The sequence below is a fragment of the Oryctolagus cuniculus genome, chromosome 10, assembly GCF_051225735.1.
Source record: "Oryctolagus cuniculus isolate XC-2025 breed Fujian yellow rabbit chromosome 10, ASM5122573v1, whole genome shotgun sequence".
In the NCBI taxonomy this organism is placed as follows: Eukaryota; Metazoa; Chordata; class Mammalia; order Lagomorpha; family Leporidae; genus Oryctolagus; species Oryctolagus cuniculus.
Window position 1 is genome coordinate 74,647,464 of NC_142876.1, and position 26,351 is coordinate 74,673,814.

General features: G+C 69.6%; 11 non-coding genes across 11 annotated transcripts; all 11 read left to right on the plus strand.

The window, feature by feature from the left end:
• Positions 1-331: 331 nt before the first annotated feature.
• LOC149124268 (5S ribosomal RNA) lies at positions 332-450 on the plus strand. Its single transcript, XR_016215464.1, has one exon. It is a non-coding gene; the product is annotated as a 5S ribosomal RNA (ribosomal RNA).
• Positions 451-2,787: 2,337 nt separating this feature from the next.
• On the plus strand, positions 2,788-2,906 carry LOC149124269 (5S ribosomal RNA). The gene has a single exon (XR_016215465.1). It is a non-coding gene; the product is annotated as a 5S ribosomal RNA (ribosomal RNA).
• A 2,337-nt stretch (positions 2,907-5,243) lies between these two features.
• LOC149124270 (5S ribosomal RNA) lies at positions 5,244-5,362 on the plus strand. Its single transcript, XR_016215466.1, has one exon. It is a non-coding gene; the product is annotated as a 5S ribosomal RNA (ribosomal RNA).
• A 2,369-nt stretch (positions 5,363-7,731) lies between these two features.
• LOC149124271 (5S ribosomal RNA) lies at positions 7,732-7,850 on the plus strand. Its single transcript, XR_016215467.1, has one exon. It is a non-coding gene; the product is annotated as a 5S ribosomal RNA (ribosomal RNA).
• Positions 7,851-10,186: 2,336 nt separating this feature from the next.
• On the plus strand, positions 10,187-10,305 carry LOC149124272 (5S ribosomal RNA). The gene has a single exon (XR_016215468.1). It is a non-coding gene; the product is annotated as a 5S ribosomal RNA (ribosomal RNA).
• Positions 10,306-12,710: 2,405 nt separating this feature from the next.
• LOC149124273 (5S ribosomal RNA) lies at positions 12,711-12,829 on the plus strand. Its single transcript, XR_016215469.1, has one exon. It is a non-coding gene; the product is annotated as a 5S ribosomal RNA (ribosomal RNA).
• Positions 12,830-15,167: 2,338 nt separating this feature from the next.
• On the plus strand, positions 15,168-15,286 carry LOC149124274 (5S ribosomal RNA). Its single transcript, XR_016215470.1, has one exon. It is a non-coding gene; the product is annotated as a 5S ribosomal RNA (ribosomal RNA).
• A 2,367-nt stretch (positions 15,287-17,653) lies between these two features.
• On the plus strand, positions 17,654-17,772 carry LOC149124275 (5S ribosomal RNA). Its single transcript, XR_016215471.1, has one exon. It is a non-coding gene; the product is annotated as a 5S ribosomal RNA (ribosomal RNA).
• Positions 17,773-20,119: 2,347 nt separating this feature from the next.
• On the plus strand, positions 20,120-20,238 carry LOC149124276 (5S ribosomal RNA). Its single transcript, XR_016215472.1, has one exon. It is a non-coding gene; the product is annotated as a 5S ribosomal RNA (ribosomal RNA).
• A 2,367-nt stretch (positions 20,239-22,605) lies between these two features.
• On the plus strand, positions 22,606-22,724 carry LOC149124277 (5S ribosomal RNA). Its single transcript, XR_016215473.1, has one exon. It is a non-coding gene; the product is annotated as a 5S ribosomal RNA (ribosomal RNA).
• Positions 22,725-25,071: 2,347 nt separating this feature from the next.
• Positions 25,072-25,190, plus strand: LOC149124278 (5S ribosomal RNA). Its single transcript, XR_016215475.1, has one exon. It is a non-coding gene; the product is annotated as a 5S ribosomal RNA (ribosomal RNA).
• The last annotated feature ends 1,161 nt before the right edge of the window (positions 25,191-26,351 follow it).

Consider the following 26,351-nt stretch of genomic DNA (forward strand, 5'->3'; position numbering starts at 1 on the left):
GGCAGCGTGCCGACTGGGCGCCCGGTGCTGCACTGCAGGTCCTGGGCTGGGCAGGCGGAGGGCTGGAGTTCGGGCACTGGTGCAGGGCTAGGCGGAGGGCGGCTGAGGAGGGGGGGGGGGAGGAGGAGAAGAGAAGAGAAGAGAAAAGAGGGAGGAGGCGGAGGAGAAGCGGCAGCGGGAGCGGGAGCGGGAATGGGAATGGGAATGGGAATGGGAGTGAGAGCGGGGAGCGGGCAGGAGGAGGAGGAGGAGGAGGCGGAGGCGGCGGCGGCGGCGGCGGCGGCGGCTGTGCGGGCGCGCACTCAAGAGGGGCCTGGAGGCAGCCTCTGGCGTCTACGGCCATACCACCCTGAACGCGCCCGATCTCGTCTGATCTCGGAAGCTAAGCAGGGTCGGGCCTGGTTAGTACTTGGATGGGAGACCGCCTGGGAATACCGGGTGCTGTAGGCTTTTGCCCCGCGGCACCCTCCCCTTTTGCTCGCCTTTGGCTGGCTGCCTAGCCACGCCCCCATCCGCCAGCCCGCACGCCGGGACCCCTGCGACCCCCAACGCAGCTCCAGCAGGGGGCAGAAGCCCGACCCCTCCACCTGGCAGCCCCAGCCCGCCCGCGCCTCGGGCCTGGGCCTGGGCCTGGGCACGGGCACGGGCACGGGCACGGGCACGGGCGGGCCGGCCAGCTGTCCCCGGCTGCCGCAGCCCCACCGCCAACCCCGGGGCCCACCCCGGGACACAGGCCACGCCCCGCGCCATCCAGCGCGCCCCCTCCAACCCCAAACCAGCGACTCACCGCCCGCCAGGGCGCTCCCCTGCCGGCCGCCCCAACCCCGCAGCCCGCCGCACCAGCAGCTCCCGGCACCTGCACTCCCACCGCCCCTCCCGGGCTCCTGTCTCCCAGGGAGCCCAATGACTGTGACCACGACCACGACCACGACCACCGCCCGAAGACGACGCCAGGGCGCGGTTGCCCACCACTCAGGGCCCGGTGCCTCGCGCAGCCCAACCCGCGGGCCCTCTGCGCCACCTGGCCGTGCGGCGGCCACGCGCCACAGCCGCGGAAGCCCTCCAGAGCGCAAAGGAGGGACCCCACACCAAGCCTCGCAGGCAATACAGGCACCCTCTCCCTCTGTCTCTGACTTACACCAACACCTACACGTCTCTCTCTCTTTCTCTCTCTCTCTCTGTCTCTCTCTCCTCTCTCTGTCCCCCTCTCCCCCATCAGCCCTGACTCACACAGCATCCAAACGGGGCACCCTTTTGGCAGGCCAGGCAGAGACCCGCGGCCACAGGCTGCGTGCCCACAGGACCTCCCCGGGACAGAGGGTCCGTGGCAGGCAGGCAGCACACAGCCTGTGGTCTCTGTGGGGAGCAACTCGGATTGGACTGAGTTACTGGAATTAAGACTTATTCTATGCATCTGCTCTCCCACAATATGGCGCTGGGAGAGGAGAAAACAGCTTCTATGCAGCTGCCTCTTGCCAACTTGAGTGATGACCTCCAGGAGCTGATCCTGCTCCTGATTGGAGGAGAGCAGCGTACTTGGCGTGTGGGCAGCCGAGTTGGGATTGGCGGAAGAGGACTATAAAGGAGGAGAGAGACAACATGCACCAGGAACATCTAAGGGGAACACCTGTGCAGCCCCCGAGAGAGCCGGCCGGCCGGCCGGCGGTGTGCCGCTCCCCCGCGGAAGTGGGGAATGTGGCAGGGGGAACCGCCCTTCCACGGAGGTGGAAGGGACGGTAGCCAACCCGGGAAGAACCAGCAGCAAACCCGGGGAGGGCCGAGCAGACGAAAGAACAGCGCAGGGTCCTGTGTCGTTCCTCCATGAAGAGGGGGAGCGACAGTCTCGAACTGGCTGCCGGGCTGGAGGGTGCGGGTCGCGCTGAAGCGCCCCACCCTCCCGTGAGGGAACGGGCGCTGAGGACGGAAATCCCTCTGTGCCACGAAGGGTGTCGGGGTGTGCGACTGTGTGCCCCTTGTGTAGGCGTGTGTGTGTGTGTGTGTGTGTGTGTGAGTGCCCACGCGAGCGTGCGGCGGGGGTGATTCCGTGCGCTGCCGCCCTCCTTCCCGACCTGCTGCCCCACTTGGGCCCCCGTGACCGAGCGGGGACAAGGGTCCCCAGGCCCTCAGCTGTCCTCGCGGCGTGGGAGTGTGTGGAGGCGCGGCGGCCGTGCCGGGGGAGGGCGGGCGACCTGTGCGTCAGCGGTGGGGGGGCTGCTGGCGGCCGGGTAGGAGGGAAGGCCCGGGCCGCGGTGGTGTGGGGCGCCGAACCCCCTGGTGCCGGGACCCGCGAGCCGCGGGGCGCAGCCCTGGGCAGGCGTGGAGGCTGCCGGGCACGGCTGGCGTGTGGCTGGGCGATGGCGGCAGGCAGGGGATCCGGCCTAGAAAGAGAGAGTAGGAGTTCCCTGTGGCCAGCGGCAGCCGGAGGAGGTTGGCTCCCCTTGGCTTGGCGGCAGCGTGCCGACTGGGCGCCCGGTGCTGCAGGTCCTGGGCTGGGCAGGCGGAGGGCTGGAGTTCGGGCACTGGTGCAGGGCTAGGCGGAGGGCGGCTGAGGAGGAGGGGGGGGGAGGAGGAGAAGAGAAGAGAAGAGAAAAGAGGGAGGAGGCGGAGGAGAAGCGGCAGCGGGAGCGGGAGCGGGAATGGGAATGGGAATGGGAATGGGAATGGGAGTGAGAGCGGGGAGCGGGCAGGAGGAGGAGGAGGAGGCGGAGGCGGCGGCGGCGGCGGCGGCGGCGGCGGCGGCGGCTGTGCGGGCGCGCACTCAAGAGGGGCCTGGAGGCAGCCTCTGGCGTCTACGGCCATACCACCCTGAACGCGCCCGATCTCGTCTGATCTCGGAAGCTAAGCAGGGTCGGGCCTGGTTAGTACTTGGATGGGAGACCGCCTGGGAATACCGGGTGCTGTAGGCTTTTGCCCCGCGGCACCCTCCCCTTTTGCTCGCCTTTGGCTGGCTGCCTAGCCACGCCCCCATCCGCCAGCCCGCACGCCGGGACCCCTGCGACCCCCAACGCAGCTCCAGCAGGGGGCAGAAGCCCGACCCCTCCACCTGGCAGCCCCAGCCCGCCCGCGCCTCGGGCCTGGGCCTGGGCCTGGGCACGGGCACGGGCACGGGCACGGGCACGGGCACGGGCGGGCCGGCCAGCTGTCCCCGGCTGCCGCAGCCCCACCGCCAACCCCGGGGCCCACCCCGGGACACAGGCCACGCCCCGCGCCATCCAGCGCGCCCCCTCCAACCCCAAACCAGCGACTCACCGCCCGCCAGGGCGCTCCCCTGCCGGCCGCCCCAACCCCGCAGCCCGCCGCACCAGCAGCTCCCGGCACCTGCACTCCCACCGCCCCTCCCGGGCTCCTGTCTCCCAGGGAGCCCAATGACTGTGACCACGACCACGACCACGACCACCGCCCGAAGACGACGCCAGGGCGCGGTTGCCCACCACTCAGGGCCCGGTGCCTCGCGCAGCCCAACCCGCGGGCCCTCTGCGCCACCTGGCCGTGCGGCGGCCACGCGCCACAGCCGCGGAAGCCCTCCAGAGCGCAAAGGAGGGACCCCACACCAAGCCTCGCAGGCAATACAGGCACCCTCTCCCTCTGTCTCTGACTTACACCAACACCTACACGTCTCTCTCTCTTTCTCTCTCTCTCTCTGTCTCTCTCTCCTCTCTCTGTCCCCCTCTCCCCCATCAGCCCTGACTCACACAGCATCCAAACGGGGCACCCTTTTGGCAGGCCAGGCAGAGACCCGCGGCCACAGGCTGCGTGCCCACAGGACCTCCCCGGGACAGAGGGTCCGTGGCAGGCAGGCAGCACACAGCCTGTGGTCTCTGTGGGGAGCAACTCGGATTGGACTGAGTTACTGGAATTAAGACTTATTCTATGCATCTGCTCTCCCACAATATGGCGCTGGGAGAGGAGAAAACAGCTTCTATGCAGCTGCCTCTTGCCAACTTGAGTGATGACCTCCAGGAGCTGATCCTGCTCCTGATTGGAGGAGAGCAGCGTACTTGGCGTGTGGGCCAGCCGAGTTGGGATTGGCGGAAGAGGACTATAAAGGAGGAGAGAGACAACATGCACCAGGAACATCTAAGGGGAACACCTGTGCAGCCCCCGAGAGAGCCGGCCGGCCGGCCGGCGGTGTGCCGCTCCCCCGCGGAAGTGGGGAATGTGGCAGGGGGAACCGCCCTTCCACGGAGGTGGAAGGGACGGTAGCCAACCCGGGAAGAACCAGCAGCAAACCCGGGGAGGGCCGAGCAGACGAAAGAACAGCGCAGGGTCCTGTGTCGTTCCTCCATGAAGAGGGGGAGCGACAGTCTCGAACTGGCTGCCGGGCTGGAGGGTGCGGGTCGCGCTGAAGCGCCCCACCCTCCCGTGAGGGAACGGGCGCTGAGGACGGAAATCCCTCTGTGCCACGAAGGGTGTCGGGGTGTGCGACTGTGTGCCCCTTGTGTAGGCGTGTGTGTGTGTGTGTGTGTGTGTGTGAGTGCCCACGCGAGCGTGCGGCGGGGGTGATTCCGTGCGCTGCCGCCCTCCTTCCCGACCTGCTGCCCCACTTGGGCCCCCGTGACCGAGCGGGGACAAGGGTCCCCAGGCCCTCAGCTGTCCTCGCGGCGTGGGAGTGTGTGGAGGCGCGGCGGCCGTGCCGGGGGAGGGCGGGCGACCTGTGCGTCAGCGGTGGGGGGGCTGCTGGCGGCCGGGTAGGAGGGAAGGCCCGGGCCGCGGTGGTGTGGGGCGCCGAACCCCCTGGTGCCGGGACCCGCGAGCCGCGGGGCGCAGCCCTGGGCAGGCGTGGAGGCTGCTGGGCACGGCTGGCGTGTGGCTGGGCGATGGCGGCAGGCAGGGGATCCGGCCTAGAAAGAGAGAGTAGGAGTTCCCTGTGGCCAGCGGCAGCCGGAGGAGGTTGGCTCCCCTTGGCTTGGCGGCAGCGTGCCGACTGGGCGCCCGGTGCTGCACTGCAGGTCCTGGGCTGGGCAGGCGGAGGGCTGGAGTTCGGGCACTGGTGCAGGGCTAGGCGGAGGGCGGCTGAGGAGGGGGGGGGGGGAGGAGGAGAAGAGAAGAGAAGAGAAAAGAGGGAGGAGGCGGAGGAGAAGCGGCAGCGGGAGCGGGAGCGGGAATGGGAATGGGAATGGGAATGGGAGTGAGAGCGGGGAGCGGGCAGGAGGAGGAGGAGGAGGAGGCGGAGGCGGCGGCGGCGGCGGCGGCGGCGGCTGTGCGGGCGCGCACTCAAGAGGGGCCTGGAGGCAGCCTCTGGCGTCTACGGCCATACCACCCTGAACGCGCCCGATCTCGTCTGATCTCGGAAGCTAAGCAGGGTCGGGCCTGGTTAGTACTTGGATGGGAGACCGCCTGGGAATACCGGGTGCTGTAGGCTTTTGCCCCGCGGCACCCTCCCCTTTTGCTCGCCTTTGGCTGGCTGCCTAGCCACGCCCCCATCCGCCAGCCCGCACGCCGGGACCCCTGCGACCCCCAACGCAGCTCCAGCAGGGGGCAGAAGCCCGACCCCTCCACCTGGCAGCCCCAGCCCGCCCGCGCCTCGGGCCTGGGCCTGGGCCTGGGCACGGGCACGGGCACGGGCACGGGCACGGGCGGGCCGGCCAGCTGTCCCCGGCTGCCGCAGCCCCACCGCCAACCCCGGGGCCCACCCCGGGACACAGGCCACGCCCCGCGCCATCCAGCGCGCCCCCTCCAACCCCAAACCAGCGACTCACCGCCCGCCAGGGCGCTCCCCTGCCGGCCGCCCCAACCCCGCAGCCCGCCGCACCAGCAGCTCCCGGCACCTGCACTCCCACCGCCCCTCCCGGGCTCCTGTCTCCCAGGGAGCCCAATGACTGTGACCACGACCACGACCACGACCACCGCCCGAAGACGACGCCAGGGCGCGGTTGCCCACCACTCAGGGCCCGGTGCCTCGCGCAGCCCAACCCGCGGGCCCTCTGCGCCACCTGGCCGTGCGGCGGCCACGCGCCACAGCCGCGGAAGCCCTCCAGAGCGCAAAGGAGGGACCCCACACCAAGCCTCGCAGGCAATACAGGCACCCTCTCCCTCTGTCTCTGACTTACACCAACACCTACACGTCTCTCTCTCTTTCTCTCTCTCTCTCTGTCTCTCTCTCCTCTCTCTGTCCCCCTCTCCCCCATCAGCCCTGACTCACACAGCATCCAAACGGGGCACCCTTTTGGCAGGCCAGGCAGAGACCCGCGGCCACAGGCTGCGTGCCCACAGGACCTCCCCGGGACAGAGGGTCCGTGGCAGGCAGGCAGCACACAGCCTGTGGTCTCTGTGGGGAGCAACTCGGATTGGACTGAGTTACTGGAATTAAGACTTATTCTATGCATCTGCTCTCCCACAATATGGCGCTGGGAGAGGAGAAAACAGCTTCTATGCAGCTGCCTCTTGCCAACTTGAGTGATGACCTCCAGGAGCTGATCCTGCTCCTGATTGGAGGAGAGCAGCGTACTTGGCGTGTGGGCAGCCGAGTTGGGATTGGCGGAAGAGGACTATAAAGGAGGAGAGAGACAACATGCACCAGGAACATCTAAGGGGAACACCTGTGCAGCCCCCGAGAGAGCCGGCCGGCCGGCCGGCGGTGTGCCGCTCCCCCGCGGAAGTGGGGAATGTGGCAGGGGGAACCGCCCTTCCACGGAGGTGGAAGGGACGGTAGCCAACCCGGGAAGAACCAGCAGCAAACCCGGGGAGGGCCGAGCAGACGAAAGAACAGCGCAGGGTCCTGTGTCGTTCCTCCATGAAGAGGGGGAGCGACAGTCTCGAACTGGCTGCCGGGCTGGAGGGTGCGGGTCGCGCTGAAGCGCCCCACCCTCCCGTGAGGGAACGGGCGCTGAGGACGGAAATCCCTCTGTGCCACGAAGGGTGTCGGGGTGTGCGACTGTGTGCCCCTTGTGTAGGCGTGTGTGTGTGTGTGTGTGTGTGTGTGTGAGTGCCCACGCGAGCGTGCGGCGGGGGTGATTCCGTGCGCTGCCGCCCTCCTTCCCGACCTGCTGCCCCACTTGGGCCCCCGTGACCGAGCGGGGACAAGGGTCCCCAGGCCCTCAGCTGTCCTCGCGGCGTGGGAGTGTGTGGAGGCGCGGCGGCCGTGCCGGGGGAGGGCGGGCGACCTGTGCGTCAGCGGTGGGGGGGCTGCTGGCGGCCGGGTAGGAGGGAAGGCCCGGGCCGCGGTGGTGTGGGGCGCCGAACCCCCTGGTGCCGGGACCCGCGAGCCGCGGGGCGCAGCCCTGGGCAGGCGTGGAGGCTGCCGGGCACGGCTGGCGTGTGGCTGGGCGATGGCGGCAGGCAGGGGATCCGGCCTAGAAAGAGAGAGTAGGAGTTCCCTGTGGCCAGCGGCAGCCGGAGGAGGTTGGCTCCCCTTGGCTTGGCGGCAGCGTGCCGACTGGGCGCCCGGTGCTGCAGGTCCTGGGCTGGGCAGGCGGAGGGCTGGAGTTCGGGCACTGGTGCAGGGCTAGGCGGAGGGCGGCTGAGGAGGAGGGGGGGGGAGGAGGAGAAGAGAAGAGAAGAGAAAAGAGGGAGGAGGCGGAGGAGAAGCGGCAGCGGGAGCGGGAGCGGGAGTGGGAATGGGAATGGGAATGGGAATGGGAATGGGAGTGAGAGCGGGGAGCGGGCAGGAGGAGGAGGAGGAGGAGGCGGCGGCGGCGGCGGCGGAGGCGGCGGCGGCGGCGGCGGCGGCGGCGGCGGCGGCGGCGGCTGTGCGTGCGCGCACTCAAGGGGGGCCTGGAGGCGGCCTCTGGCGTCTACGGCCATACCACCCTGAACGCGCCCGATCTCGTCTGATCTCGGAAGCTAAGCAGGGTCGGGCCTGGTTAGTACTTGGATGGGAGACCGCCTGGGAATACCGGGTGCTGTAGGCTTTTGCCCCGCGGCACCCTCCCCTTTTGCTCGCCTTTGGCTGGCTGCCTAGCCACGCCCCCATCCGCCAGCCCGCACGCCGGGACCCCTGCGACCCCCAACGCAGCTCCAGCAGGGGGCAGAAGCCCGACCCCTCCACCTGGCAGCCCCAGCCCGCCCGCGCCTCGGGCCTGGGCCTGGGCCTGGGCCTGGGCACGGGCACGGGCACGGGCACGGGCACGGGCGGGCCGGCCAGCTGTCCCCGGCTGCCGCAGCCCCACCGCCAACCCCGGGGCCCACCCCGGGACACAGGCCACGCCCCGCGCCATCCAGCGCGCCCCCTCCAACCCCAAACCAGCGACTCACCGCCCGCCAGGGCGCTCCCCTGCCGGCCGCCCCAACCCCGCAGCCCGCCGCACCAGCAGCTCCCGGCACCTGCACTCCCACCGCCCCTCCCGGGCTCCTGTCTCCCAGGGAGCCCAATGACTGTGACCACGACCACGACCACGACCACCGCCCGAAGACGACGCCAGGGCGCGGTTGCCCACCACTCAGGGCCCGGTGCCTCGCGCAGCCCAACCCGCGGGCCCTCTGCGCCACCTGGCCGTGCGGCGGCCACGCGCCACAGCCGCGGAAGCCCTCCAGAGCGCAAAGGAGGGACCCCACACCAAGCCTCGCAGGCAATACAGGCACCCTCTCCCTCTGTCTCTGACTTACACCAACACCTACACGTCTCTCTCTCTTTCTCTCTCTCTCTCTGTCTCTCTCTCCTCTCTCTGTCCCCCTCTCCCCCATCAGCCCTGACTCACACAGCATCCAAACGGGGCACCCTTTTGGCAGGCCAGGCAGAGACCCGCGGCCACAGGCTGCGTGCCCACAGGACCTCCCCGGGACAGAGGGTCCGTGGCAGGCAGGCAGCACACAGCCTGTGGTCTCTGTGGGGAGCAACTCGGATTGGACTGAGTTACTGGAATTAAGACTTATTCTATGCATCTGCTCTCCCACAATATGGCGCTGGGAGAGGAGAAAACAGCTTCTATGCAGCTGCCTCTTGCCAACTTGAGTGATGACCTCCAGGAGCTGATCCTGCTCCTGATTGGAGGAGAGCAGCGTACTTGGCGTGTGGGCAGCCGAGTTGGGATTGGCGGAAGAGGACTATAAAGGAGGAGAGAGACAACATGCACCAGGAACATCTAAGGGGAACACCTGTGCAGCCCCCGAGAGAGCCGGCCGGCCGGCCGGCGGTGTGCCGCTCCCCCGCGGAAGTGGGGAATGTGGCAGGGGGAACCGCCCTTCCACGGAGGTGGAAGGGACGGTAGCCAACCCGGGAAGAACCAGCAGCAAACCCGGGGAGGGCCGAGCAGACGAAAGAACAGCGCAGGGTCCTGTGTCGTTCCTCCATGAAGAGGGGGAGCGACAGTCTCGAACTGGCTGCCGGGCTGGAGGGTGCGGGTCGCGCTGAAGCGCCCCACCCTCCCGTGAGGGAACGGGCGCTGAGGACGGAAATCCCTCTGTGCCACGAAGGGTGTCGGGGTGTGCGACTGTGTGCCCCTTGTGTAGGCGTGTGTGTGTGTGTGTGTGTGTGTGTGTGTGTGAGTGCCCACGCGAGCGTGCGGCGGGGGTGATTCCGTGCGCTGCCGCCCTCCTTCCCGACCTGCTGCCCCACTTGGGCCCCCGTGACCGAGCGGGGACAAGGGTCCCCAGGCCCTCAGCTGTCCTCGCGGCGTGGGAGTGTGTGGAGGCGCGGCGGCCGTGCCGGGGGAGGGCGGGCGACCTGTGCGTCAGCGGTGGGGGGGCTGCTGGCGGCCGGGTAGGAGGGAAGGCCCGGGCCGCGGTGGTGTGGGGCGCCGAACCCCCTGGTGCCGGGACCCGCGAGCCGCGGGGCGCAGCCCTGGGCAGGCGTGGAGGCTGCCGGGCACGGCTGGCGTGTGGCTGGGCGATGGCGGCAGGCAGGGGATCCGGCCTAGAAAGAGAGAGTAGGAGTTCCCTGTGGCCAGCGGCAGCCGGAGGAGGTTGGCTCCCCTTGGCTTGGCGGCAGCGTGCCGACTGGGCGCCCGGTGCTGCACTGCAGGTCCTGGGCTGGGCAGGCGGAGGGCTGGAGTTCGGGCACTGGTGCAGGGCTAGGCGGAGGGCGGCTGAGGAGGAGGGGGGGGGAGGAGGAGAAGAGAAGAGAAGAGAAAAGAGGGAGGAGGCGGAGGAGAAGCGGCAGCGGGAGCGGGAGCGGGAATGGGAATGGGAATGGGAATGGGAGTGAGAGCGGGGAGCGGGCAGGAGGAGGAGGAGGAGGAGGCGGCGGCGGCGGCGGCGGCGGCGGCTGTGCGGGCGCGCACTCAAGAGGGGCCTGGAGGCAGCCTCTGGCGTCTACGGCCATACCACCCTGAACGCGCCCGATCTCGTCTGATCTCGGAAGCTAAGCAGGGTCGGGCCTGGTTAGTACTTGGATGGGAGACCGCCTGGGAATACCGGGTGCTGTAGGCTTTTGCCCCGCGGCACCCTCCCCTTTTGCTCGCCTTTGGCTGGCTGCCTAGCCACGCCCCCATCCGCCAGCCCGCACGCCGGGACCCCTGCGACCCCCAACGCAGCTCCAGCAGGGGGCAGAAGCCCGACCCCTCCACCTGGCAGCCCCAGCCCGCCCGCGCCTCGGGCCTGGGCCTGGGCCTGGGCCTGGGCCTGGGCACGGGCACGGGCACGGGCACGGGCACGGGCGGGCCGGCCAGCTGTCCCCGGCTGCCGCAGCCCCACCGCCAACCCCGGGGCCCACCCCGGGACACAGGCCACGCCCCGCGCCATCCAGCGCGCCCCCTCCAACCCCAAACCAGCGACTCACCGCCCGCCAGGGCGCTCCCCTGCCGGCCGCCCCAACCCCGCAGCCCGCCGCACCAGCAGCTCCCGGCACCTGCACTCCCACCGCCCCTCCCGGGCTCCTGTCTCCCAGGGAGCCCAATGACTGTGACCACGACCACGACCACGACCACCGCCCGAAGACGACGCCAGGGCGCGGTTGCCCACCACTCAGGGCCCGGTGCCTCGCGCAGCCCAACCCGCGGGCCCTCTGCGCCACCTGGCCGTGCGGCGGCCACGCGCCACAGCCGCGGAAGCCCTCCAGAGCGCAAAGGAGGGACCCCACACCAAGCCTCGCAGGCAATACAGGCACCCTCTCCCTCTGTCTCTGACTTACACCAACACCTACACGTCTCTCTCTCTTTCTCTCTCTCTCTCTGTCTCTCTCTCCTCTCTCTGTCCCCCTCTCCCCCATCAGCCCTGACTCACACAGCATCCAAACGGGGCACCCTTTTGGCAGGCCAGGCAGAGACCCGCGGCCACAGGCTGCGTGCCCACAGGACCTCCCCGGGACAGAGGGTCCGTGGCAGGCAGGCAGCACACAGCCTGTGGTCTCTGTGGGGAGCAACTCGGATTGGACTGAGTTACTGGAATTAAGACTTATTCTATGCATCTGCTCTCCCACAATATGGCGCTGGGAGAGGAGAAAACAGCTTCTATGCAGCTGCCTCTTGCCAACTTGAGTGATGACCTCCAGGAGCTGATCCTGCTCCTGATTGGAGGAGAGCAGCGTACTTGGCGTGTGGGCAGCCGAGTTGGGATTGGCGGAAGAGGACTATAAAGGAGGAGAGAGACAACATGCACCAGGAACATCTAAGGGGAACACCTGTGCAGCCCCCGAGAGAGCCGGCCGGCCGGCCGGCGGTGTGCCGCTCCCCCGCGGAAGTGGGGAATGTGGCAGGGGGAACCGCCCTTCCACGGAGGTGGAAGGGACGGTAGCCAACCCGGGAAGAACCAGCAGCAAACCCGGGGAGGGCCGAGCAGACGAAAGAACAGCGCAGGGTCCTGTGTCGTTCCTCCATGAAGAGGGGGAGCGACAGTCTCGAACTGGCTGCCGGGCTGGAGGGTGCGGGTCGCGCTGAAGCGCCCCACCCTCCCGTGAGGGAACGGGCGCTGAGGACGGAAATCCCTCTGTGCCACGAAGGGTGTCGGGGTGTGCGACTGTGTGCCCCTTGTGTAGGCGTGTGTGTGTGTGTGTGTGTGTGTGTGTGAGTGCCCACGCGAGCGTGCGGCGGGGGTGATTCCGTGCGCTGCCGCCCTCCTTCCCGACCTGCTGCCCCACTTGGGCCCCCGTGACCGAGCGGGGACAAGGGTCCCCAGGCCCTCAGCTGTCCTCGCGGCGTGGGAGTGTGTGGAGGCGCGGCGGCCGTGCCGGGGGAGGGCGGGCGACCTGTGCGTCAGCGGTGGGGGGGCTGCTGGCGGCCGGGTAGGAGGGAAGGCCCGGGCCGCGGTGGTGTGGGGCGCCGAACCCCCTGGTGCCGGGACCCGCGAGCCGCGGGGCGCAGCCCTGGGCAGGCGTGGAGGCTGCCGGGCACGGCTGGCGTGTGGCTGGGCGATGGCGGCAGGCAGGGGATCCGGCCTAGAAAGAGAGAGTAGGAGTTCCCTGTGGCCAGCGGCAGCCGGAGGAGGTTGGCTCCCCTTGGCTTGGCGGCAGCGTGCCGACTGGGCGCCCGGTGCTGCAGGTCCTGGGCTGGGCAGGCGGAGGGCTGGAGTTCGGGCACTGGTGCAGGGCTAGGCGGAGGGCGGCTGAGGAGGAGGGGGGGGGAGGAGGAGAAGAGAAGAGAAGAGAAAAGAGGGAGGAGGCGGAGGAGAAGCGGCAGCGGGAGCGGGAGCGGGAGTGGGAATGGGAATGGGAATGGGAATGGGAATGGGAATGGGAGTGAGAGCGGGGAGCGGGCAGGAGGAGGAGGAGGAGGAGGCGGCGGCGGCGGCGGCGGCGGCGGCGGCGGCGGCGGCGGCGGCGGCGGCGGCGGCGGCGGCGGCGGCGGCGGCGGCGGCTGTGCGTGCGCGCACTCAAGGGGGGCCTGGAGGCGGCCTCTGGCGTCTACGGCCATACCACCCTGAACGCGCCCGATCTCGTCTGATCTCGGAAGCTAAGCAGGGTCGGGCCTGGTTAGTACTTGGATGGGAGACCGCCTGGGAATACCGGGTGCTGTAGGCTTTTGCCCCGCGGCACCCTCCCCTTTTGCTCGCCTTTGGCTGGCTGCCTAGCCACGCCCCCATCCGCCAGCCCGCACGCCGGGACCCCTGCGACCCCCAACGCAGCTCCAGCAGGGGGCAGAAGCCCGACCCCTCCACCTGGCAGCCCCAGCCCGCCCGCGCCTCGGGCCTGGGCCTGGGCCTGGGCCTGGGCACGGGCACGGGCACGGGCACGGGCACGGGCGGGCCGGCCAGCTGTCCCCGGCTGCCGCAGCCCCACCGCCAACCCCGGGGCCCACCCCGGGACACAGGCCACGCCCCGCGCCATCCAGCGCGCCCCCTCCAACCCCAAACCAGCGACTCACCGCCCGCCAGGGCGCTCCCCTGCCGGCCGCCCCAACCCCGCAGCCCGCCGCACCAGCAGCTCCCGGCACCTGCACTCCCACCGCCCCTCCCGGGCTCCTGTCTCCCAGGGAGCCCAATGACTGTGACCACGACCACGACCACGACCACCGCCCGAAGACGACGCCAGGGCGCGGTTGCCCACCACTCAGGGCCCGGTGCCTCGCGCAGCCCAACCCGCGGGCCCTCTGCGCCACCTGGCCGTGCGGCGGCCACGCGCCACAGCCGCGGAAGCCCTCCAGAGCGCAAAGGAGGGACCCCACACCAAGCCTCGCAGGCAATACAGGCACCCTCTCCCTCTGTCTCTGACTTACACCAACACCTACACGTCTCTCTCTCTTTCTCTCTCTCTCTCTGTCTCTCTCTCCTCTCTCTGTCCCCCTCTCCCCCATCAGCCCTGACTCACACAGCATCCAAACGGGGCACCCTTTTGGCAGGCCAGGCAGAGACCCGCGGCCACAGGCTGCGTGCCCACAGGACCTCCCCGGGACAGAGGGTCCGTGGCAGGCAGGCAGCACACAGCCTGTGGTCTCTGTGGGGAGCAACTCGGATTGGACTGAGTTACTGGAATTAAGACTTATTCTATGCATCTGCTCTCCCACAATATGGCGCTGGGAGAGGAGAAAACAGCTTCTATGCAGCTGCCTCTTGCCAACTTGAGTGATGACCTCCAGGAGCTGATCCTGCTCCTGATTGGAGGAGAGCAGCGTACTTGGCGTGTGGGCAGCCGAGTTGGGATTGGCGGAAGAGGACTATAAAGGAGGAGAGAGACAACATGCACCAGGAACATCTAAGGGGAACACCTGTGCAGCCCCCGAGAGAGCCGGCCGGCCGGCCGGCGGTGTGCCGCTCCCCCGCGGAAGTGGGGAATGTGGCAGGGGGAACCGCCCTTCCACGGAGGTGGAAGGGACGGTAGCCAACCCGGGAAGAACCAGCAGCAAACCCGGGGAGGGCCGAGCAGACGAAAGAACAGCGCAGGGTCCTGTGTCGTTCCTCCATGAAGAGGGGGAGCGACAGTCTCGAACTGGCTGCCGGGCTGGAGGGTGCGGGTCGCGCTGAAGCGCCCCACCCTCCCGTGAGGGAACGGGCGCTGAGGACGGAAATCCCTCTGTGCCACGAAGGGTGTCGGGGTGTGCGACTGTGTGCCCCTTGTGTAGGCGTGTGTGTGTGTGTGTGTGTGTGTGTGTGTGTGTGAGTGCCCACGCGAGCGTGCGGCGGGGGTGATTCCGTGCGCTGCCGCCCTCCTTCCCGACCTGCTGCCCCACTTGGGCCCCCGTGACCGAGCGGGGACAAGGGTCCCCAGGCCCTCAGCTGTCCTCGCGGCGTGGGAGTGTGTGGAGGCGCGGCGGCCGTGCCGGGGGAGGGCGGGCGACCTGTGCGTCAGCGGTGGGGGGGCTGCTGGCGGCCGGGTAGGAGGGAAGGCCCGGGCCGCGGTGGTGTGGGGCGCCGAACCCCCTGGTGCCGGGACCCGCGAGCCGCGGGGCGCAGCCCTGGGCAGGCGTGGAGGCTGCCGGGCACGGCTGGCGTGTGGCTGGGCGATGGCGGCAGGCAGGGGATCCGGCCTAGAAAGAGAGAGTAGGAGTTCCCTGTGGCCAGCGGCAGCCGGAGGAGGTTGGCTCCCCTTGGCTTGGCGGCAGCGTGCCGACTGGGCGCCCGGTGCTGCACTGCAGGTCCTGGGCTGGGCAGGCGGAGGGCTGGAGTTCGGGCACTGGTGCAGGGCTAGGCGGAGGGCGGCTGAGGAGGAGGGGGGGGGAGGAGGAGAAGAGAAGAGAAGAGAAAAGAGGGAGGAGGCGGAGGAGAAGCGGCAGCGGGAGCGGGAGCGGGAATGGGAATGGGAATGGGAATGGGAGTGAGAGCGGGGAGCGGGCAGGAGGAGGAGGAGGAGGAGGCGGCGGCGGCGGCGGCGGCGGCGGCTGTGCGGGCGCGCACTCAAGAGGGGCCTGGAGGCAGCCTCTGGCGTCTACGGCCATACCACCCTGAACGCGCCCGATCTCGTCTGATCTCGGAAGCTAAGCAGGGTCGGGCCTGGTTAGTACTTGGATGGGAGACCGCCTGGGAATACCGGGTGCTGTAGGCTTTTGCCCCGCGGCACCCTCCCCTTTTGCTCGCCTTTGGCTGGCTGCCTAGCCACGCCCCCATCCGCCAGCCCGCACGCCGGGACCCCTGCGACCCCCAACGCAGCTCCAGCAGGGGGCAGAAGCCCGACCCCTCCACCTGGCAGCCCCAGCCCGCCCGCGCCTCGGGCCTGGGCCTGGGCCTGGGCCTGGGCCTGGGCACGGGCACGGGCACGGGCACGGGCACGGGCGGGCCGGCCAGCTGTCCCCGGCTGCCGCAGCCCCACCGCCAACCCCGGGGCCCACCCCGGGACACAGGCCACGCCCCGCGCCATCCAGCGCGCCCCCTCCAACCCCAAACCAGCGACTCACCGCCCGCCAGGGCGCTCCCCTGCCGGCCGCCCCAACCCCGCAGCCCGCCGCACCAGCAGCTCCCGGCACCTGCACTCCCACCGCCCCTCCCGGGCTCCTGTCTCCCAGGGAGCCCAATGACTGTGACCACGACCACGACCACGACCACCGCCCGAAGACGACGCCAGGGCGCGGTTGCCCACCACTCAGGGCCCGGTGCCTCGCGCAGCCCAACCCGCGGGCCCTCTGCGCCACCTGGCCGTGCGGCGGCCACGCGCCACAGCCGCGGAAGCCCTCCAGAGCGCAAAGGAGGGACCCCACACCAAGCCTCGCAGGCAATACAGGCACCCTCTCCCTCTGTCTCTGACTTACACCAACACCTACACGTCTCTCTCTCTTTCTCTCTCTCTCTCTGTCTCTCTCTCCTCTCTCTGTCCCCCTCTCCCCCATCAGCCCTGACTCACACAGCATCCAAACGGGGCACCCTTTTGGCAGGCCAGGCAGAGACCCGCGGCCACAGGCTGCGTGCCCACAGGACCTCCCCGGGACAGAGGGTCCGTGGCAGGCAGGCAGCACACAGCCTGTGGTCTCTGTGGGGAGCAACTCGGATTGGACTGAGTTACTGGAATTAAGACTTATTCTATGCATCTGCTCTCCCACAATATGGCGCTGGGAGAGGAGAAAACAGCTTCTATGCAGCTGCCTCTTGCCAACTTGAGTGATGACCTCCAGGAGCTGATCCTGCTCCTGATTGGAGGAGAGCAGCGTACTTGGCGTGTGGGCAGCCGAGTTGGGATTGGCGGAAGAGGACTATAAAGGAGGAGAGAGACAACATGCACCAGGAACATCTAAGGGGAACACCTGTGCAGCCCCCGAGAGAGCCGGCCGGCCGGCCGGCGGTGTGCCGCTCCCCCGCGGAAGTGGGGAATGTGGCAGGGGGAACCGCCCTTCCACGGAGGTGGAAGGGACGGTAGCCAACCCGGGAAGAACCAGCAGCAAACCCGGGGAGGGCCGAGCAGACGAAAGAACAGCGCAGGGTCCTGTGTCGTTCCTCCATGAAGAGGGGGAGCGACAGTCTCGAACTGGCTGCCGGGCTGGAGGGTGCGGGTCGCGCTGAAGCGCCCCACCCTCCCGTGAGGGAACGGGCGCTGAGGACGGAAATCCCTCTGTGCCACGAAGGGTGTCGGGGTGTGCGACTGTGTGCCCCTTGTGTAGGCGTGTGTGTGTGTGTGTGTGTGTGTGTGAGTGCCCACGCGAGCGTGCGGCGGGGGTGATTCCGTGCGCTGCCGCCCTCCTTCCCGACCTGCTGCCCCACTTGGGCCCCCGTGACCGAGCGGGGACAAGGGTCCCCAGGCCCTCAGCTGTCCTCGCGGCGTGGGAGTGTGTGGAGGCGCGGCGGCCGTGCCGGGGGAGGGCGGGCGACCTGTGCGTCAGCGGTGGGGGGGCTGCTGGCGGCCGGGTAGGAGGGAAGGCCCGGGCCGCGGTGGTGTGGGGCGCCGAACCCCCTGGTGCCGGGACCCGCGAGCCGCGGGGCGCAGCCCTGGGCAGGCGTGGAGGCTGCCGGGCACGGCTGGCGTGTGGCTGGGCGATGGCGGCAGGCAGGGGATCCGGCCTAGAAAGAGAGAGTAGGAGTTCCCTGTGGCCAGCGGCAGCCGGAGGAGGTTGGCTCCCCTTGGCTTGGCGGCAGCGTGCCGACTGGGCGCCCGGTGCTGCAGGTCCTGGGCTGGGCAGGCGGAGGGCTGGAGTTCGGGCACTGGTGCAGGGCTAGGCGGAGGGCGGCTGAGGAGGAGGGGGGGGGAGGAGGAGAAGAGAAGAGAAGAGAAAAGAGGGAGGAGGCGGAGGAGAAGCGGCAGCGGGAGCGGGAGCGGGAGTGGGAATGGGAATGGGAATGGGAATGGGAGTGAGAGCGGGGAGCGGGCAGGAGGAGGAGGAGGAGGAGGCGGCGGCGGCGGCGGAGGCGGCGGCGGCGGCGGCGGCGGCGGCGGCGGCGGCGGCTGTGCGTGCGCGCACTCAAGGGGGGCCTGGAGGCGGCCTCTGGCGTCTACGGCCATACCACCCTGAACGCGCCCGATCTCGTCTGATCTCGGAAGCTAAGCAGGGTCGGGCCTGGTTAGTACTTGGATGGGAGACCGCCTGGGAATACCGGGTGCTGTAGGCTTTTGCCCCGCGGCACCCTCCCCTTTTGCTCGCCTTTGGCTGGCTGCCTAGCCACGCCCCCATCCGCCAGCCCGCACGCCGGGACCCCTGCGACCCCCAACGCAGCTCCAGCAGGGGGCAGAAGCCCGACCCCTCCACCTGGCAGCCCCAGCCCGCCCGCGCCTCGGGCCTGGGCCTGGGCCTGGGCCTGGGCACGGGCACGGGCACGGGCACGGGCACGGGCGGGCCGGCCAGCTGTCCCCGGCTGCCGCAGCCCCACCGCCAACCCCGGGGCCCACCCCGGGACACAGGCCACGCCCCGCGCCATCCAGCGCGCCCCCTCCAACCCCAAACCAGCGACTCACCGCCCGCCAGGGCGCTCCCCTGCCGGCCGCCCCAACCCCGCAGCCCGCCGCACCAGCAGCTCCCGGCACCTGCACTCCCACCGCCCCTCCCGGGCTCCTGTCTCCCAGGGAGCCCAATGACTGTGACCACGACCACGACCACGACCACCGCCCGAAGACGACGCCAGGGCGCGGTTGCCCACCACTCAGGGCCCGGTGCCTCGCGCAGCCCAACCCGCGGGCCCTCTGCGCCACCTGGCCGTGCGGCGGCCACGCGCCACAGCCGCGGAAGCCCTCCAGAGCGCAAAGGAGGGACCCCACACCAAGCCTCGCAGGCAATACAGGCACCCTCTCCCTCTGTCTCTGACTTACACCAACACCTACACGTCTCTCTCTCTTTCTCTCTCTCTCTCTGTCTCTCTCTCCTCTCTCTGTCCCCCTCTCCCCCATCAGCCCTGACTCACACAGCATCCAAACGGGGCACCCTTTTGGCAGGCCAGGCAGAGACCCGCGGCCACAGGCTGCGTGCCCACAGGACCTCCCCGGGACAGAGGGTCCGTGGCAGGCAGGCAGCACACAGCCTGTGGTCTCTGTGGGGAGCAACTCGGATTGGACTGAGTTACTGGAATTAAGACTTATTCTATGCATCTGCTCTCCCACAATATGGCGCTGGGAGAGGAGAAAACAGCTTCTATGCAGCTGCCTCTTGCCAACTTGAGTGATGACCTCCAGGAGCTGATCCTGCTCCTGATTGGAGGAGAGCAGCGTACTTGGCGTGTGGGCCAGCCGAGTTGGGATTGGCGGAAGAGGACTATAAAGGAGGAGAGAGACAACATGCACCAGGAACATCTAAGGGGAACACCTGTGCAGCCCCCGAGAGAGCCGGCCGGCCGGCCGGCGGTGTGCCGCTCCCCCGCGGAAGTGGGGAATGTGGCAGGGGGAACCGCCCTTCCACGGAGGTGGAAGGGACGGTAGCCAACCCGGGAAGAACCAGCAGCAAACCCGGGGAGGGCCGAGCAGACGAAAGAACAGCGCAGGGTCCTGTGTCGTTCCTCCATGAAGAGGGGGAGCGACAGTCTCGAACTGGCTGCCGGGCTGGAGGGTGCGGGTCGCGCTGAAGCGCCCCACCCTCCCGTGAGGGAACGGGCGCTGAGGACGGAAATCCCTCTGTGCCACGAAGGGTGTCGGGGTGTGCGACTGTGTGCCCCTTGTGTAGGCGTGTGTGTGTGTGTGTGTGTGTGTGTGTGTGAGTGCCCACGCGAGTGTGCGGCGGGGGTGATTCCGTGCGCTGCCGCCCTCCTTCCCGACCTGCTGCCCCACTTGGGCCCCCGTGACCGAGCGGGGACAAGGGTCCCCAGGCCCTCAGCTGTCCTCGCGGCGTGGGAGTGTGTGGAGGCGCGGCGGCCGTGCCGGGGGAGGGCGGGCGACCTGTGCGTCAGCGGTGGGGGGGCTGCTGGCGGCCGGGTAGGAGGGAAGGCCCGGGCCGCGGTGGTGTGGGGCGCCGAACCCCCTGGTGCCGGGACCCGCGAGCCGCGGGGCGCAGCCCTGGGCAGGCGTGGAGGCTGCTGGGCACGGCTGGCGTGTGGCTGGGCGATGGCGGCAGGCAGGGGATCCGGCCTAGAAAGAGAGAGTAGGAGTTCCCTGTGGCCAGCGGCAGCCGGAGGAGGTTGGCTCCCCTTGGCTTGGCGGCAGCGTGCCGACTGGGCGCCCGGTGCTGCACTGCAGGTCCTGGGCTGGGCAGGCGGAGGGCTGGAGTTCGGGCACTGGTGCAGGGCTAGGCGGAGGGCGGCTGAGGAGGAGGGGGGGGGAGGAGGAGAAGAGAAGAGAAGAGAAAAGAGGGAGGAGGCGGAGGAGAAGCGGCAGCGGGAGCGGGAGCGGGAATGGGAATGGGAATGGGAATGGGAGTGAGAGCGGGGAGCGGGCAGGAGGAGGAGGAGGAGGAGGCGGAGGCGGCGGCGGCGGCGGCGGCGGCGGCGGCGGCTGTGCGGGCGCGCACTCAAGAGGGGCCTGGAGGCAGCCTCTGGCGTCTACGGCCATACCACCCTGAACGCGCCCGATCTCGTCTGATCTCGGAAGCTAAGCAGGGTCGGGCCTGGTTAGTACTTGGATGGGAGACCGCCTGGGAATACCGGGTGCTGTAGGCTTTTGCCCCGCGGCACCCTCCCCTTTTGCTCGCCTTTGGCTGGCTGCCTAGCCACGCCCCCATCCGCCAGCCCGCACGCCGGGACCCCTGCGACCCCCAACGCAGCTCCAGCAGGGGGCAGAAGCCCGACCCCTCCACCTGGCAGCCCCAGCCCGCCCGCGCCTCGGGCCTGGGCCTGGGCCTGGGCCTGGGCCTGGGCACGGGCACGGGCACGGGCACGGGCACGGGCGGGCCGGCCAGCTGTCCCCGGCTGCCGCAGCCCCACCGCCAACCCCGGGGCCCACCCCGGGACACAGGCCACGCCCCGCGCCATCCAGCGCGCCCCCTCCAACCCCAAACCAGCGACTCACCGCCCGCCAGGGCGCTCCCCTGCCGGCCGCCCCAACCCCGCAGCCCGCCGCACCAGCAGCTCCCGGCACCTGCACTCCCACCGCCCCTCCCGGGCTCCTGTCTCCCAGGGAGCCCAATGACTGTGACCACGACCACGACCACGACCACCGCCCGAAGACGACGCCAGGGCGCGGTTGCCCACCACTCAGGGCCCGGTGCCTCGCGCAGCCCAACCCGCGGGCCCTCTGCGCCACCTGGCCGTGCGGCGGCCACGCGCCACAGCCGCGGAAGCCCTCCAGAGCGCAAAGGAGGGACCCCACACCAAGCCTCGCAGGCAATACAGGCACCCTCTCCCTCTGTCTCTGACTTACACCAACACCTACACGTCTCTCTCTCTTTCTCTCTCTCTCTCTGTCTCTCTCTCCTCTCTCTGTCCCCCTCTCCCCCATCAGCCCTGACTCACACAGCATCCAAACGGGGCACCCTTTTGGCAGGCCAGGCAGAGACCCGCGGCCACAGGCTGCGTGCCCACAGGACCTCCCCGGGACAGAGGGTCCGTGGCAGGCAGGCAGCACACAGCCTGTGGTCTCTGTGGGGAGCAACTCGGATTGGACTGAGTTACTGGAATTAAGACTTATTCTATGCATCTGCTCTCCCACAATATGGCGCTGGGAGAGGAGAAAACAGCTTCTATGCAGCTGCCTCTTGCCAACTTGAGTGATGACCTCCAGGAGCTGATCCTGCTCCTGATTGGAGGAGAGCAGCGTACTTGGCGTGTGGGCAGCCGAGTTGGGATTGGCGGAAGAGGACTATAAAGGAGGAGAGAGACAACATGCACCAGGAACATCTAAGGGGAACACCTGTGCAGCCCCCGAGAGAGCCGGCCGGCCGGCCGGCGGTGTGCCGCTCCCCCGCGGAAGTGGGGAATGTGGCAGGGGGAACCGCCCTTCCACGGAGGTGGAAGGGACGGTAGCCAACCCGGGAAGAACCAGCAGCAAACCCGGGGAGGGCCGAGCAGACGAAAGAACAGCGCAGGGTCCTGTGTCGTTCCTCCATGAAGAGGGGGAGCGACAGTCTCGAACTGGCTGCCGGGCTGGAGGGTGCGGGTCGCGCTGAAGCGCCCCACCCTCCCGTGAGGGAACGGGCGCTGAGGACGGAAATCCCTCTGTGCCACGAAGGGTGTCGGGGTGTGCGACTGTGTGCCCCTTGTGTAGGCGTGTGTGTGTGTGTGTGTGTGTGTGTGAGTGCCCACGCGAGCGTGCGGCGGGGGTGATTCCGTGCGCTGCCGCCCTCCTTCCCGACCTGCTGCCCCACTTGGGCCCCCGTGACCGAGCGGGGACAAGGGTCCCCAGGCCCTCAGCTGTCCTCGCGGCGTGGGAGTGTGTGGAGGCGCGGCGGCCGTGCCGGGGGAGGGCGGGCGACCTGTGCGTCAGCGGTGGGGGGGCTGCTGGCGGCCGGGTAGGAGGGAAGGCCCGGGCCGCGGTGGTGTGGGGCGCCGAACCCCCTGGTGCCGGGACCCGCGAGCCGCGGGGCGCAGCCCTGGGCAGGCGTGGAGGCTGCCGGGCACGGCTGGCGTGTGGCTGGGCGATGGCGGCAGGCAGGGGATCCGGCCTAGAAAGAGAGAGTAGGAGTTCCCTGTGGCCAGCGGCAGCCGGAGGAGGTTGGCTCCCCTTGGCTTGGCGGCAGCGTGCCGACTGGGCGCCCGGTGCTGCAGGTCCTGGGCTGGGCAGGCGGAGGGCTGGAGTTCGGGCACTGGTGCAGGGCTAGGCGGAGGGCGGCTGAGGAGGAGGGGGGGGGAGGAGGAGAAGAGAAGAGAAGAGAAAAGAGGGAGGAGGCGGAGGAGAAGCGGCAGCGGGAGCGGGAGCGGGAGTGGGAATGGGAATGGGAATGGGAATGGGAGTGAGAGCGGGGAGCGGGCAGGAGGAGGAGGAGGAGGAGGCGGCGGCGGCGGCGGAGGCGGCGGCGGCGGCGGCGGCGGCGGCGGCGGCGGCGGCTGTGCGTGCGCGCACTCAAGGGGGGCCTGGAGGCGGCCTCTGGCGTCTACGGCCATACCACCCTGAACGCGCCCGATCTCGTCTGATCTCGGAAGCTAAGCAGGGTCGGGCCTGGTTAGTACTTGGATGGGAGACCGCCTGGGAATACCGGGTGCTGTAGGCTTTTGCCCCGCGGCACCCTCCCCTTTTGCTCGCCTTTGGCTGGCTGCCTAGCCACGCCCCCATCCGCCAGCCCGCACGCCGGGACCCCTGCGACCCCCAACGCAGCTCCAGCAGGGGGCAGAAGCCCGACCCCTCCACCTGGCAGCCCCAGCCCGCCCGCGCCTCGGGCCTGGGCCTGGGCCTGGGCCTGGGCACGGGCACGGGCACGGGCACGGGCACGGGCGGGCCGGCCAGCTGTCCCCGGCTGCCGCAGCCCCACCGCCAACCCCGGGGCCCACCCCGGGACACAGGCCACGCCCCGCGCCATCCAGCGCGCCCCCTCCAACCCCAAACCAGCGACTCACCGCCCGCCAGGGCGCTCCCCTGCCGGCCGCCCCAACCCCGCAGCCCGCCGCACCAGCAGCTCCCGGCACCTGCACTCCCACCGCCCCTCCCGGGCTCCTGTCTCCCAGGGAGCCCAATGACTGTGACCACGACCACGACCACGACCACCGCCCGAAGACGACGCCAGGGCGCGGTTGCCCACCACTCAGGGCCCGGTGCCTCGCGCAGCCCAACCCGCGGGCCCTCTGCGCCACCTGGCCGTGCGGCGGCCACGCGCCACAGCCGCGGAAGCCCTCCAGAGCGCAAAGGAGGGACCCCACACCAAGCCTCGCAGGCAATACAGGCACCCTCTCCCTCTGTCTCTGACTTACACCAACACCTACACGTCTCTCTCTCTTTCTCTCTCTCTCTCTGTCTCTCTCTCCTCTCTCTGTCCCCCTCTCCCCCATCAGCCCTGACTCACACAGCATCCAAACGGGGCACCCTTTTGGCAGGCCAGGCAGAGACCCGCGGCCACAGGCTGCGTGCCCACAGGACCTCCCCGGGACAGAGGGTCCGTGGCAGGCAGGCAGCACACAGCCTGTGGTCTCTGTGGGGAGCAACTCGGATTGGACTGAGTTACTGGAATTAAGACTTATTCTATGCATCTGCTCTCCCACAATATGGCGCTGGGAGAGGAGAAAACAGCTTCTATGCAGCTGCCTCTTGCCAACTTGAGTGATGACCTCCAGGAGCTGATCCTGCTCCTGATTGGAGGAGAGCAGCGTACTTGGCGTGTGGGCCAGCCGAGTTGGGATTGGCGGAAGAGGACTATAAAGGAGGAGAGAGACAACATGCACCAGGAACATCTAAGGGGAACACCTGTGCAGCCCCCGAGAGAGCCGGCCGGCCGGCCGGCGGTGTGCCGCTCCCCCGCGGAAGTGGGGAATGTGGCAGGGGGAACCGCCCTTCCACGGAGGTGGAAGGGACGGTAGCCAACCCGGGAAGAACCAGCAGCAAACCCGGGGAGGGCCGAGCAGACGAAAGAACAGCGCAGGGTCCTGTGTCGTTCCTCCATGAAGAGGGGGAGCGACAGTCTCGAACTGGCTGCCGGGCTGGAGGGTGCGGGTCGCGCTGAAGCGCCCCACCCTCCCGTGAGGGAACGGGCGCTGAGGACGGAAATCCCTCTGTGCCACGAAGGGTGTCGGGGTGTGCGACTGTGTGCCCCTTGTGTAGGCGTGTGTGTGTGTGTGTGTGTGTGTGTGTGTGAGTGCCCACGCGAGTGTGCGGCGGGGGTGATTCCGTGCGCTGCCGCCCTCCTTCCCGACCTGCTGCCCCACTTGGGCCCCCGTGACCGAGCGGGGACAAGGGTCCCCAGGCCCTCAGCTGTCCTCGCGGCGTGGGAGTGTGTGGAGGCGCGGCGGCCGTGCCGGGGGAGGGCGGGCGACCTGTGCGTCAGCGGTGGGGGGGCTGCTGGCGGCCGGGTAGGAGGGAAGGCCCGGGCCGCGGTGGTGTGGGGCGCCGAACCCCCTGGTGCCGGGACCCGCGAGCCGCGGGGCGCAGCCCTGGGCAGGCGTGGAGGCTGCTGGGCACGGCTGGCGTGTGGCTGGGCGATGGCGGCAGGCAGGGGATCCGGCCTAGAAAGAGAGAGTAGGAGTTCCCTGTGGCCAGCGGCAGCCGGAGGAGGTTGGCTCCCCTTGGCTTGGCGGCAGCGTGCCGACTGGGCGCCCGGTGCTGCACTGCAGGTCCTGGGCTGGGCAGGCGGAGGGCTGGAGTTCGGGCACTGGTGCAGGGCTAGGCGGAGGGCGGCTGAGGAGGAGGGGGGGGGAGGAGGAGAAGAGAAGAGAAGAGAAAAGAGGGAGGAGGCGGAGGAGAAGCGGCAGCGGGAGCGGGAGCGGGAATGGGAATGGGAATGGGAATGGGAGTGAGAGCGGGGAGCGGGCAGGAGGAGGAGGAGGAGGAGGCGGAGGCGGCGGCGGCGGCGGCGGCGGCGGCGGCGGCTGTGCGGGCGCGCACTCAAGAGGGGCCTGGAGGCAGCCTCTGGCGTCTACGGCCATACCACCCTGAACGCGCCCGATCTCGTCTGATCTCGGAAGCTAAGCAGGGTCGGGCCTGGTTAGTACTTGGATGGGAGACCGCCTGGGAATACCGGGTGCTGTAGGCTTTTGCCCCGCGGCACCCTCCCCTTTTGCTCGCCTTTGGCTGGCTGCCTAGCCACGCCCCCATCCGCCAGCCCGCACGCCGGGACCCCTGCGACCCCCAACGCAGCTCCAGCAGGGGGCAGAAGCCCGACCCCTCCACCTGGCAGCCCCAGCCCGCCCGCGCCTCGGGCCTGGGCCTGGGCACGGGCACGGGCACGGGCACGGGCACGGGCACGGGCGGGCCGGCCAGCTGTCCCCGGCTGCCGCAGCCCCACCGCCAACCCCGGGGCCCACCCCGGGACACAGGCCACGCCCCGCGCCATCCAGCGCGCCCCCTCCAACCCCAAACCAGCGACTCACCGCCCGCCAGGGCGCTCCCCTGCCGGCCGCCCCAACCCCGCAGCCCGCCGCACCAGCAGCTCCCGGCACCTGCACTCCCACCGCCCCTCCCGGGCTCCTGTCTCCCAGGGAGCCCAATGACTGTGACCACGACCACGACCACGACCACCGCCCGAAGACGACGCCAGGGCGCGGTTGCCCACCACTCAGGGCCCGGTGCCTCGCGCAGCCCAACCCGCGGGCCCTCTGCGCCACCTGGCCGTGCGGCGGCCACGCGCCACAGCCGCGGAAGCCCTCCAGAGCGCAAAGGAGGGACCCCACACCAAGCCTCGCAGGCAATACAGGCACCCTCTCCCTCTGTCTCTGACTTACACCAACACCTACACGTCTCTCTCTCTTTCTCTCTCTCTCTCTGTCTCTCTCTCCTCTCTCTGTCCCCCTCTCCCCCATCAGCCCTGACTCACACAGCATCCAAACGGGGCACCCTTTTGGCAGGCCAGGCAGAGACCCGCGGCCACAGGCTGCGTGCCCACAGGACCTCCCCGGGACAGAGGGTCCGTGGCAGGCAGGCAGCACACAGCCTGTGGTCTCTGTGGGGAGCAACTCGGATTGGACTGAGTTACTGGAATTAAGACTTATTCTATGCATCTGCTCTCCCACAATATGGCGCTGGGAGAGGAGAAAACAGCTTCTATGCAGCTGCCTCTTGCCAACTTGAGTGATGACCTCCAGGAGCTGATCCTGCTCCTGATTGGAGGAGAGCAGCGTACTTGGCGTGTGGGCAGCCGAGTTGGGATTGGCGGAAGAGGACTATAAAGGAGGAGAGAGACAACATGCACCAGGAA